Below are 10445 nucleotides of genomic sequence, written 5' to 3' on the forward strand. Positions count from 1 at the left end.
CCAAACCCCTGCACTGAACTTCTTGAAACTTGACAGAGTTCATTCTCATAGCAGGGGCTACCATCCCTGAAAGCTTCATCTAAATCAGACAAAAACCAACAAAGTTATAGATATTTCATTGATTCCCCATTATACCCTATGTCCATTTCTCCGAGGTGGCTCCAAAGCTTTGGAGCCGCTTTGGCCGGATTGAGGCGGAAACCCGGTCCGAAGCTCCAGATCAGATCGCTGCCATCTGAAGCGACTGGATCTGAAGCCGGATTGGATCACTGCCAACTCGCACAGGCCTAGTGCATGGTGTCCTTTCTCCACGAGGCCAGGGGGACGAGTGTTTCTGAATATGCGTGCATCATGTGCACTGCCAGCCCACCCGGTAAAAATGTTCGTGATCCAGCTCCAGTGGTCCACCATGGCTTACAGGACCATGGAGGCAAATCCTTTCCTGTTTCTGAAAGACCTCCCCCTCCCCAAAGGGCACAGCCCTGGGATATGAGTGCTGTCTAAAGCCTCCATGCAGTTAGGGAACCCCTTTTTATTGAAGCCATCTATGACTTCCTGTGGATTTGCCAGCAGACCTGTGCGAGTCGGCAGGTATTCAATCCGGCTTCAGATCTGGCCGCTTTGGATGTCAGTGATCTGATCCGGAGATCCGGGTTGCTTTGCTACTTCGAACCGGCTAAAGTGGCTCTGAAGCTTCGGAGCCGCCTCAGAGATCCGGCCATAGGCCATAATGGGGGATCAATGAAATATCTATAACTTCATTGTTTTATCTCCAATTTGGGTGAAACTTGCAGAGGTAGCCTCTGCTGAGAGCATAAAGCTTGCCAAGTTTCAAGATGATAGGTGCAGGGGTTTGGGGGGAACTGAACCCCAAACTCTTGAAAGCCAAACTCTTGTCATGTCTAAGTGTTGCACCACAGAGGGGTGAAAACTGCAGGGATGCTAGCCCCTGGTGAGGCCACAAAGCATGCCAAGTTTCAAGAAGATAGGTGTAGGAGTTTGGGGGGGACTGCACCTCAAGCTGCTGACAGGCAAAACTCGTGATGTAGGTGGGTGCTTGGGCGACTGCGTCTGTCTTGGGGCACAGGGTTGAAATCTTGTGCAGGTCTGGGTTCTGGGCCCTGCCAGGCCATGAAGCCTGACAGCTGTGTATGTGTCTTGCTGGGGAAGTCTGTCTTCTGGGGCCCTGCACCTCAAGCTGCTGACAGGCAAAACTCGTGATGTGGGTGGGTGAGATGGTGTGTGCGCTTGAGCTAGAGTTGCGCAAGATGGAGCACGAGGTTAAAGAGGCCCAGCTCAAGTTTGAGCAAGAAGCTGAAGAGGCAAAGCTGAAGTGCAAACATGATTTCTCAGTCCTGCAGATGCAGGAAAACAGTGGAGCGATGGCCGTTCTGCAGCAGCTGATGCCAGCGGCAGCCCCCCCAGACTGGACACCCCGATCTTCACCTTGTACAAGGATGGAGAGGATCCAGAGATGTTCCTGACTAACTTCAAAAAACAAGCGGACCAATGGGAAGTAAAAGAGGAGGACCATTTGAAATACATTGCTGGACAAGTATTGAGTGAACTCATGGCTGTCCTAGACAGTCTCCCTCTGGGCCTGAGATTACGTATGACACTTCTAGAGATGCTGTGTTTCAAAGGTATCGGTTGGGGCCAGATTATTTCCAGAAAAGGTTCTGTGATAATACCCCATGGCGGGGAAAGTCCCTAACTGAGTTTGCAGCTCAGTTGTAGGATTTATATCTCAAATAGAGGAAGGGAGCCAAAGCTAACACCATAGCGGAGGTGGATGTATTTGTGGTGCTGGACTAATTCTATTTCTGGTGCCCTAGATGGATTAAAGACCTAGTCAAGGAAAGGACCCCAAAATCACCAAGGAGGCTGCATTAATTGTGGATTAGCTGTTTCTCAGTTATGAGGGACTGAACAGAAGACCTCCTCACTTGGGGGGCACCAGAGAGCGGGGAAGGTCAAGCCAGTCCCAAAGCAAGAGAGTGGGCCGCTCCCTCCAAAGCACTGGGCAGCTTTGGATTTGGCCCAGTCACACAAATTGGATAGGAAGGGGTGCTTCAACAGTGGGGAATTGGGCCACTTCAAGACCCACCGCCCAAAGTGGGACAACCCCAATAAAACTGTCAACCGAGTAGTCTCTGTATGCAACAAAGGGGGAGCCCTGAGCTGCTCTAAGGGGCATATCTTTGGGTACATGATTACAAACCCAGAGAAGGTAACAGCCCCCTACAAAACAGAGGTGACAGTAGGTGGGAAGGCCATCATCGGGGAAGTGGACACAGGAGCAAGTGTGTCATTAATTAGTGCCAACCTCGTCTTGTTCTCGGATATGGTCCCTGGAAAGACTCTTACCATAAAAGGGCTGAGGTGCCAGCTATGCAAGGTACTGGTAGTCTGTCTCCCCATCAAGTGGAAGGACTTGGCAGCAGAGCTGGAACAGGGAGTGCTGAGGCGTGCCCCTGCCCCCACGTTGGTGGGGAGGGATATATTAGGACTTGGGCAGATGACAGCCACCAGGGAAAACCTTATGGAGCCCTACCTCATTGATGTGGTGACTCACCCACAGAGCAGGAAGGCAAAGGCAGGAGGTGGGGAAACCTCCCAGGGCTAGGTAACCTCATTGGCTGTGGAGCCAGAGGGGAAGAAGGAAAAGACTCCTCCTGGCTGTGAAACCGGCAACTCTGGGGTTAGGTTAAGTGACAGCCCTGAGGAAGAGCCTGGTCAGTCAGTGGCAGAGGGAGCGGAGCCTTCCAGGGACCATTAAAGAAGATCCCTGCGGGGGAGGATGCACCGGTTCCTGGAGCGCTGGAGCTCCCTGCTGGTTGCCTGGCTGGCCGGGGAATTCAAGCAAGAGGCTCTAGTGGATTCCAGCTTGGAGGAGCTCTGAAAGATAGCCCAGGAGCAAGAGCCAGAGTGCACCTTGAACAAGAGGGAACAGGTGATCTGGGATAAGGGACTCCTTTATTGGTTATGGGCACCTAAGAACCATGCCAAGTCCTGGGAGCCTTATTGCTAGCTCGTGGTACCTCGTAAGTTCATAGCTCATGATTTACCTTGTGCTGGTCACATGGGTAAGGGCTGGATTTTCCAGCAGCTGTTGGCCAACTTCTACTGGCCCAGGCTAGCCCAGGATGCGACAGACTATTGAAAATCCTGTGAGACATGCCAGCAGACGGGCCGGAGTGGGGACAAAAAACAGACTCCCCTACAGTCCCTCCCTATCATTGATGAAGCTTTCCAAGAGTGGGAATAGATATTGTAGGCCCCCTGAGGCATAAGACACACAGAGGAAAGAAATATATCCTGACTCTTGTGGATTTTACAACGCAGCACCCAGAGGCAATTGCCTTGGCCTCCACAAAGGCACTCGTAGTCTCTGAGGCCGTGACAGAGATCTTCCAGATGGGCTTCCCCTCTGAAATGCTGACTGTCAGGAGTGGGAACTTCCTGGCTAAAGTAATGAAGTGCCTGTGGGAGTACTGTGGGGTTACACACCTCAGGACCACAGCCTATTGTCCTCAAACAAATGGGCTGGTGGAGATGTGCAATGGGATCTCGAAGGGTATGCTGAAGGCATATGCAGACTCTAACCCCAATGACTGGGACAAGAAACTTCCACACTTGCTTTTCACCTACTGAGAGGTGCCCCAGGAGTCCACCGGGTTCTCGCCATTCAAGCTGATGTTCGGGAGGCGAGTCAGGGGCCCTCTTGACCTGGTGACAGCAGAGTAGGAAGGGAAAATCCCCGCCTCTAAAACATCTGTGGTGGAGTATGTCCTGGGCTTTTGCCAGAAGATAACTGATATGATGAAGGTGGCGCGAGACTCCCTGGCCCAGGCCCAGGAGAAGCAGAGTGTCTGGTACAATAAAGGGGCTCACTTGCGTACCTTTGAACCAGGAGATAAAGTCATGGTTTTCCTGCCTCTAAAGACAGAAAAGCTGCAAGCAGCATGGGATGGTTGCCAAAAGACCTAAGGTGGTACATGTGAGCATGCTTAAACCCTACTATGACAAGAATGATGCTGTGCTGTAGATTTCCTTGGTTTAGGAATCACCTGAGGACCTGGAGGAGCCAATCCTGTGTGATGACGAGGGAGGAGAGGCAGGAATCGAGGAGCTTTGCCTGCCTGATTAACTGCCCACCTCAGACAAAGACAAGCTGCACACAGCTCTCAGAGACTTTGAGACAGTGCTCTACAACAACCAGTGAAACAAACCTGGCAATGCACGCTATGGACTTGGGCAGCCATCGCCCTGTCCATACCATGCCTTACCTAGTCAACAGGTAAGTGCTGCAGGAAAAAGAACGTGAGCTTGCTGACATGCTAAGGCTGGGGGTAATAAAGCCTTCCACAGGTCCATGGGCTAGTCCCGTGGTACTCGTCTGGAAGCAGGATGGGACCATCAGGTTCTGTGTAGACAACTGGGAGCTGAATGCTATTACCACCCCCAACGTTTACCCTGTGCTCAGGATGGACTCTCTGCTCTACACCCTGGGCTGAACCAAGTTCCTCTCCACTCTCAATCTATCCAAGGGGCTCTGGAAGATGGCACTGGATCTGGACGCTGTAGCCAAGTCTGCTTTTACCATGCCTTTGGGACTGTATGAGTTTGCCATTTTACCTTCTGGTATGCACAATTCTCTCGCTTCTTTTCAAAGACTGATTAATAATTTGCTGCTTGGATGTGAGCAGTTTGCAGTGGACTACATCAATGACATCGCCACCTTCACTCAAGACTTGGAATCACACCTGATTCATTTAACCACTGTGTTAGACAAAATAAAGCCAGCTGGACTTACAGTGAAAGCAAAGACGTGCCAGTTAGCATCACCTGATGTGGTGTATTTAGGACACCTTGATTGCTCCCCTGAGGGAGAAGATCTGGCCAACCCCACAAAAGAAAAAGCAGAGCAGAGCCTTCCTTGGTCTGGCCGGATACTACAGAAGGTTTGTCCTTGGGTTTGGAACAATGGCAGCTCCTCCACACGAGCTAACAAAGAAAGGAAACACTGATCCGGTAGACTTGAAACAAGAGAGTCAAGAGGCATTTGGCATGTTGAAGGCTGCCCTGATCAACCAGCTGATTCTGAGGGCACTGGACTATGATAAGCCCTTCTGTGTTGCTATGGATGTTTCAGACACAGGACTTGGAGCTGTACTCCTGCAGGAGCATGAAGGGACATGACACCCCATGGTTTACTTAAGCTAGAAGTTAGTTCCCCATGGGCACAACATGTCATCTACTCAGAAGGAGTGTTTGGCAATTGTCTGGGCACTAAATAAATTGAGGCCCTATCTGTGGGGACAGCAATTCACCATCCTATCCCACCATGCCCCACTTCAATGGCTGCAGACAATGCAGAACACCAATGCCGAGCTTCAAAAGTGGGGCTGGCAGCTTCAGAAGTTCAACTTCACTGTCAACCACATCAAGGGAAGCCAAAATGAAAACGCAGATTTGCTGTCACGGAAAGACTCTGGGTAGCAGGCCAGATGGACTCAGGCCTAAAGCGCTCTGGCATGGGGACACCCCAAATGGCCTTGATGTTCATGGGTAGTGCTGTTTTTTTTTCCTTTTAAGTATAGGAGATAACCTTTCCATACAAGGAAAGTGCCCACAGCTCAGTCAAGCAATGGGCACAGGTGCTAGAAGGGGGTGGGAGGCGGGAAGGAGAGGTGGGGCTACAGCCTCAACCCCTCCGCGCTCTGGTTGCAAACTCTGACTGCTGGAGTCACCTGGTCTCCTAGGTAACGGGGTGTAAATTCCATAGGGGGGGCGAGCTTTCACTCTCTTTGTGTAGGAGTTCCCACTACTGCAGGTCAGGTGACTAGTCTCCTCACCTGATCAAGGTGATGTCATTTGGAAGCACCAGTCTACAGCCAATGGATCTGCTTTTGTGGGGAACTGGTGTGATGAGGTCACAACAGGGATATAAACCCACCCCTCAATGAGGGGTGTGGGCAGGCGACATGTTGGGACTTTTATAGATTCATAGAAGTTGGGGTCAGAAGAGACCTAAGTAGATCTTCAAGTTTGACCGCCTGCCCTGCACAGGAGTGAATACTGGGCTCATATGACCCCAGCTAGGTAACTATCCAGCCTCCTCTTCAAGACCCTCAAGGTAGGAGCCAGCACCACCTTCCTTGGAAGCTGGTTCCAGATCCTAGCCGCCCTGACTGTGAAGTAGCACCGTCTAATGTCCAGCCTGAACCTACTCTCAATTATCTTGTGGCCGTTATTCCTTGTTACTTAGGGAGGTGCTCGGGGGAACAGGGACTCTCCCGTTCCCCACTGGTCCCCCCCTGTAAGTTTATAGATGGCCACCAGATCCCCTCCCAGCCTTTTCTTGTGAAGGCTGAACAGGTTCAGGTCCCGTAGCCTCTCCTCGTAGGGCCTGCCCTGCTGTCCCCAGATCATGCGGGTGGCCCTCCTCAGGACCCTCTCAATGCTGGCCACATCCCTCCTGAAGTGCAGCACTCAGGACTGGACGCAGTGCTCCATCTGTGGCTTGACCAATGCCTCATAGAGCAGGAGGATCACCTCCTTGGACCTGCTTGAGATGCATCTGTGGATGCATGACATGGTGCAGTTAGTCTTACTGACTGTGTCCTCACATTGGTGGCCCGTGTTCATTTTGGAATCGATAATGACTCCAAGATCTCTTTCTGCTACCGTGCTTTCGAGAAGGGAGTTCCCCAGCCTGTAGGTATGCTGCTGGTTCTTCCTGCCCAAGTGCAGCACCCTGCGCTTGTCAGTACTGAATCCCATCCTATTCTCATCCGCCCACCCCTGTAACCTGTCCAGGGCCAGTTGTATCCTGTCCCTCCCTTCTAGCGTGCCCACCTCACCCCAGATCTTGGTGTTGTCAGTGAATTTGAACAGGGTGCTTTTCACCCCCTCGTCCAAGTCACTAATAAAGGAATTGAACAGTGAGGGTCTGAGGACCAAGCCCTGGGGGACCCCACTGCCCACATCCCTCCAGGTCGAATATGACCCGTCCACCACCATTCTCTGGGTGTGGCTCCTCAGCCAATTTGTGACCCATCTGACTGTGTAGGCATCAATACCACAGTTGTCTAGCTTTTTAATGAGAATGGAGTGGGAGACAGTGTCAAAGGCCTTCCTGAAGTCCAGAAAGACTACATCCACTGCGACACCTACGTCCAATGATTTTGTGACCTGATCATAGAAGGCAATCAGGCTGGTCTGACAGGACATAGCAACTTGGACTTCTGCCACTTTCTCTCTTTCTCCCAGGATCTGGAAGTGAGTAAATTACTAGAAACTTGACTAGAAATGTAGCTTACTGTATTCTAGAAGCATATCAAAGGCTACCGAATTGGTACTGTTTGCTTTGGGTTATTCTGCCCCTGGGCACAGGGGACACAATGGTGGGAGTCTACTACAGACCTCCCACCCAAAGTCCTGAGCTTGACCAGGAGTTTGCCCAGGAACTGGCTGAGGCGGCATGCTCCAGGACCATGGTTGTCATGGGTGACTTCAATTACCCAGACATCTCGCGGGAGGATCGCTCAGCAAAATCTGAGCGGTCGCAGAGCTTCCTCTCGTGCGTGGATGACCTCTACCTGACTCAAGAAGTCTATGGGCCAACGAGAGGCAAAGCACTGCTCGACCTGGCACTGGCTACTGGGGATGACCTAGTCGGCGACCTAGTGATCGATGGGAAGCTGGGTGACAGCGACCACGAGCTGATCACCTTCACCATCCGCCGAAAAGCTGGCAAGTCAGTCAGCAACATGCAAGTCCTTGACTTCAGGAAAGCCGACTTTGACAAGCTCAGGAGGCTTGTCAGTGAGGCCCTAAGGGACTGTGACCACAGGGAGAGGGGAGTTCAAGAAGAGTGGTTGCTCCTCAAGGGAGCGATCCTCCATGCACAAACTAAGTCTATTCCATCTCGGAGGAAAGGCAGCAAGAGGGCACAGCAGCCCCCCTGGCTCTCCAGGGACCTAGCAGACCTCCTGAGGCTAAAAAGAAAGGCCTACAAAGGATGGAGGATAGGAGTCACCTCCAAGGAGGATTATTCTGCACTGGTCCGGTCCTGTAGGGAGCATACCAGGAAAGCCAAGGCTGCAACTGAACTCCAACTAGCTTTGAGCATCAAGGACAATAAAAAGTCCTTTTTCAGATATGTGGGGAGCCGGAGGAAAAGCAGGGGCAACATTGGACCCCTGCTGAACCAGATGGGCCAACTGACAACTGACGCCCAGGAAAAAGCCAACCTATTAAATTGGTACTTTGCGTAGGTCTTTCATCAGTCCCATGGGACGCCCATGCCCGCTACAGGGCCGGGAAGTCCGGGTGAGGGTGATCCCCTGCCCTCCATTAATGCTGACTTTGTGAAGGAACATGTTGAGAAGCTGGATACCTTCAAGTCAGCCAGCCCTGACAATCTTCACCCCAGGGTACTCAAGGAGCTGGCGAGCATCGCAGCCCAGCCCCTGGCACGGATCTTTGAAAACTCTTGGCGCTCTGGTGTAGTGCCCGAAGACTGGAAGAAGGCCAATGTGGTGCCTATCTTCAAGAAAGGGAGGAAAGTGGATCCGGCTAACTATAGGCCCATCAGCCTGACTTCTATCCCGGGGAAGATCTTAGAAAAGTTTATTAAGGAGGCCATCCTTAATGGACTGGCCGACGCCAACATCTTAAGGGATAGCCAGCACGGGTTTGTTGCGGGTAGGTCTTGCTTGACCAATCTCATTTCCTTCTACGACCAGGTGACCTATCACCTGGACAAGGGAGAAGAGATTGATGTCATATATTTTGACTTCAAAAAAGCCTTTGATCTGGTTACCCATGATCGTCTCTTGGAGAAACTGGCCAATTGTCGCCTTGGGTCCTCCACGATCCACTGGCTGGAAAATTGGCTCTGTGGTCAGACCCAGAGGGTAGTAATTGATGGAAGTCACTCATCGTGGTGTCCTGTGACCAATGGGGTCCCCCAAGGCTCTGTCCTTGGACCCATACTGTTCAACGTCTTCATTAATGATGTGGACACTGGAGTCAGAAGCGGACTCATCAAGTTCACCAATGACACCAAACTTTGGGGCAAAGCATCCACACCAGAAGACAGGCGGGTGATCCAGGCTGACCTGGACAGGCTCAGCAAGTGGGCGGATGAGAATCTGATGGTGTTCAATGCCGATAAATGCAAGGTTCTCCACCTTGGGAAGAAAAACCCGCAGCATCCTTATAGGCTCGGCAGTGCTGTGTTGGCTAGCACTATGCAAGAAAGAGTCTTGGGGGTCATCACTGGCCACAAGATGAACATGAGCCTGCAGTGCGATGCTGCGACTAGTAAAGCGACCAAAATGCTGGCTTGCATCCATAGATGCTTCTCAAGCAAATCCTGGGATGTCATTCTCCCCTTGTACTCGGCCTTGGTGAGGCCGCAGCTGGAGTACTGCGTCCAGTTTTGGGCTCCACAATTCAAAAAGGATGTGGAGAAGCTTGAGAGAGTCCAGAGAAGAGCCACGCGCATGATCAGAGGTCAGGGAAGCAGACCCTACGATGACAGGCTGAGAGCCCTGGGGCTCTTTAGCCTGGAAAAACGCAGGCTCAGGGGTGATCTGATGCCACCTATAAGTTTATCAGGGGTGACCACCAGTATCTGGGGGAACGTTTGTTCACCAGAGCGCCCCAAGGGATGACGACTAGGTTGAACGGTCATAAACTACTACAAGACCGTTTCAGGCTGGACGTAAGGAAGAATTTCTTTACTGTTCGAGCCCCCAAGGTCTGGAACAGCCTGCCACCGGAGGTGGTTCAAGCGCCTACATTGAACACCTTCAAGATGAAACTGGATGCTTATCTTGATGGGATCCTATGGCCCCAGCTGACTTCCTGCCCTTTGGGCAGGGGGCTGGACTTGATGATCTTCCGAGGTCCCTTCCAGCCCTAATGTCTATGAAATCTATGAATCTATGACATTATTTTGATACTTCTCAAACCTGTACTCTTCCCCAAGTCTGCCCTCTTTAAACAATAAAGCTCTCACTATAGCAAGCTTGGTGGTACATGCTTGAGAGGGATGGGGCATGCCTCTATGCTCCCTTTGCTTGGCTGACTAAGGGAGGCTACTTTCTGTGTTTCAGGCTAAAGGAAGCACCCCAAGTTCTCTCAGTGGGTCAAGCACCCTCAAGGTCTACAAGTCCTGTGTACCCTGGCAGGCACATGGCCTGACTAAAGACCAGATCCTGGGTGGTGGCAGCAGTTACCCCAGGCTTGCAGGTGCGCTTCAGGACAGGGGTCGGCCACATGTGAGGCACCCAGGGGAGGCACTTGGAGCTTGGTGTTTGGTTGGGCGCAGTGAGGTGGGTGGCTCAGTGCCTGAGCACCTCCTACTGGCCCACCATAGACCACACTTGAGTTAAGGTTTTGAGCTTCTGCTAAAAAGAGTCTGCAGGGCT

This window comes from Alligator mississippiensis, chromosome 11 (genome assembly GCF_030867095.1).
Source record: "Alligator mississippiensis isolate rAllMis1 chromosome 11, rAllMis1, whole genome shotgun sequence".
Taxonomy (NCBI): Eukaryota; Metazoa; Chordata; order Crocodylia; family Alligatoridae; genus Alligator; species Alligator mississippiensis.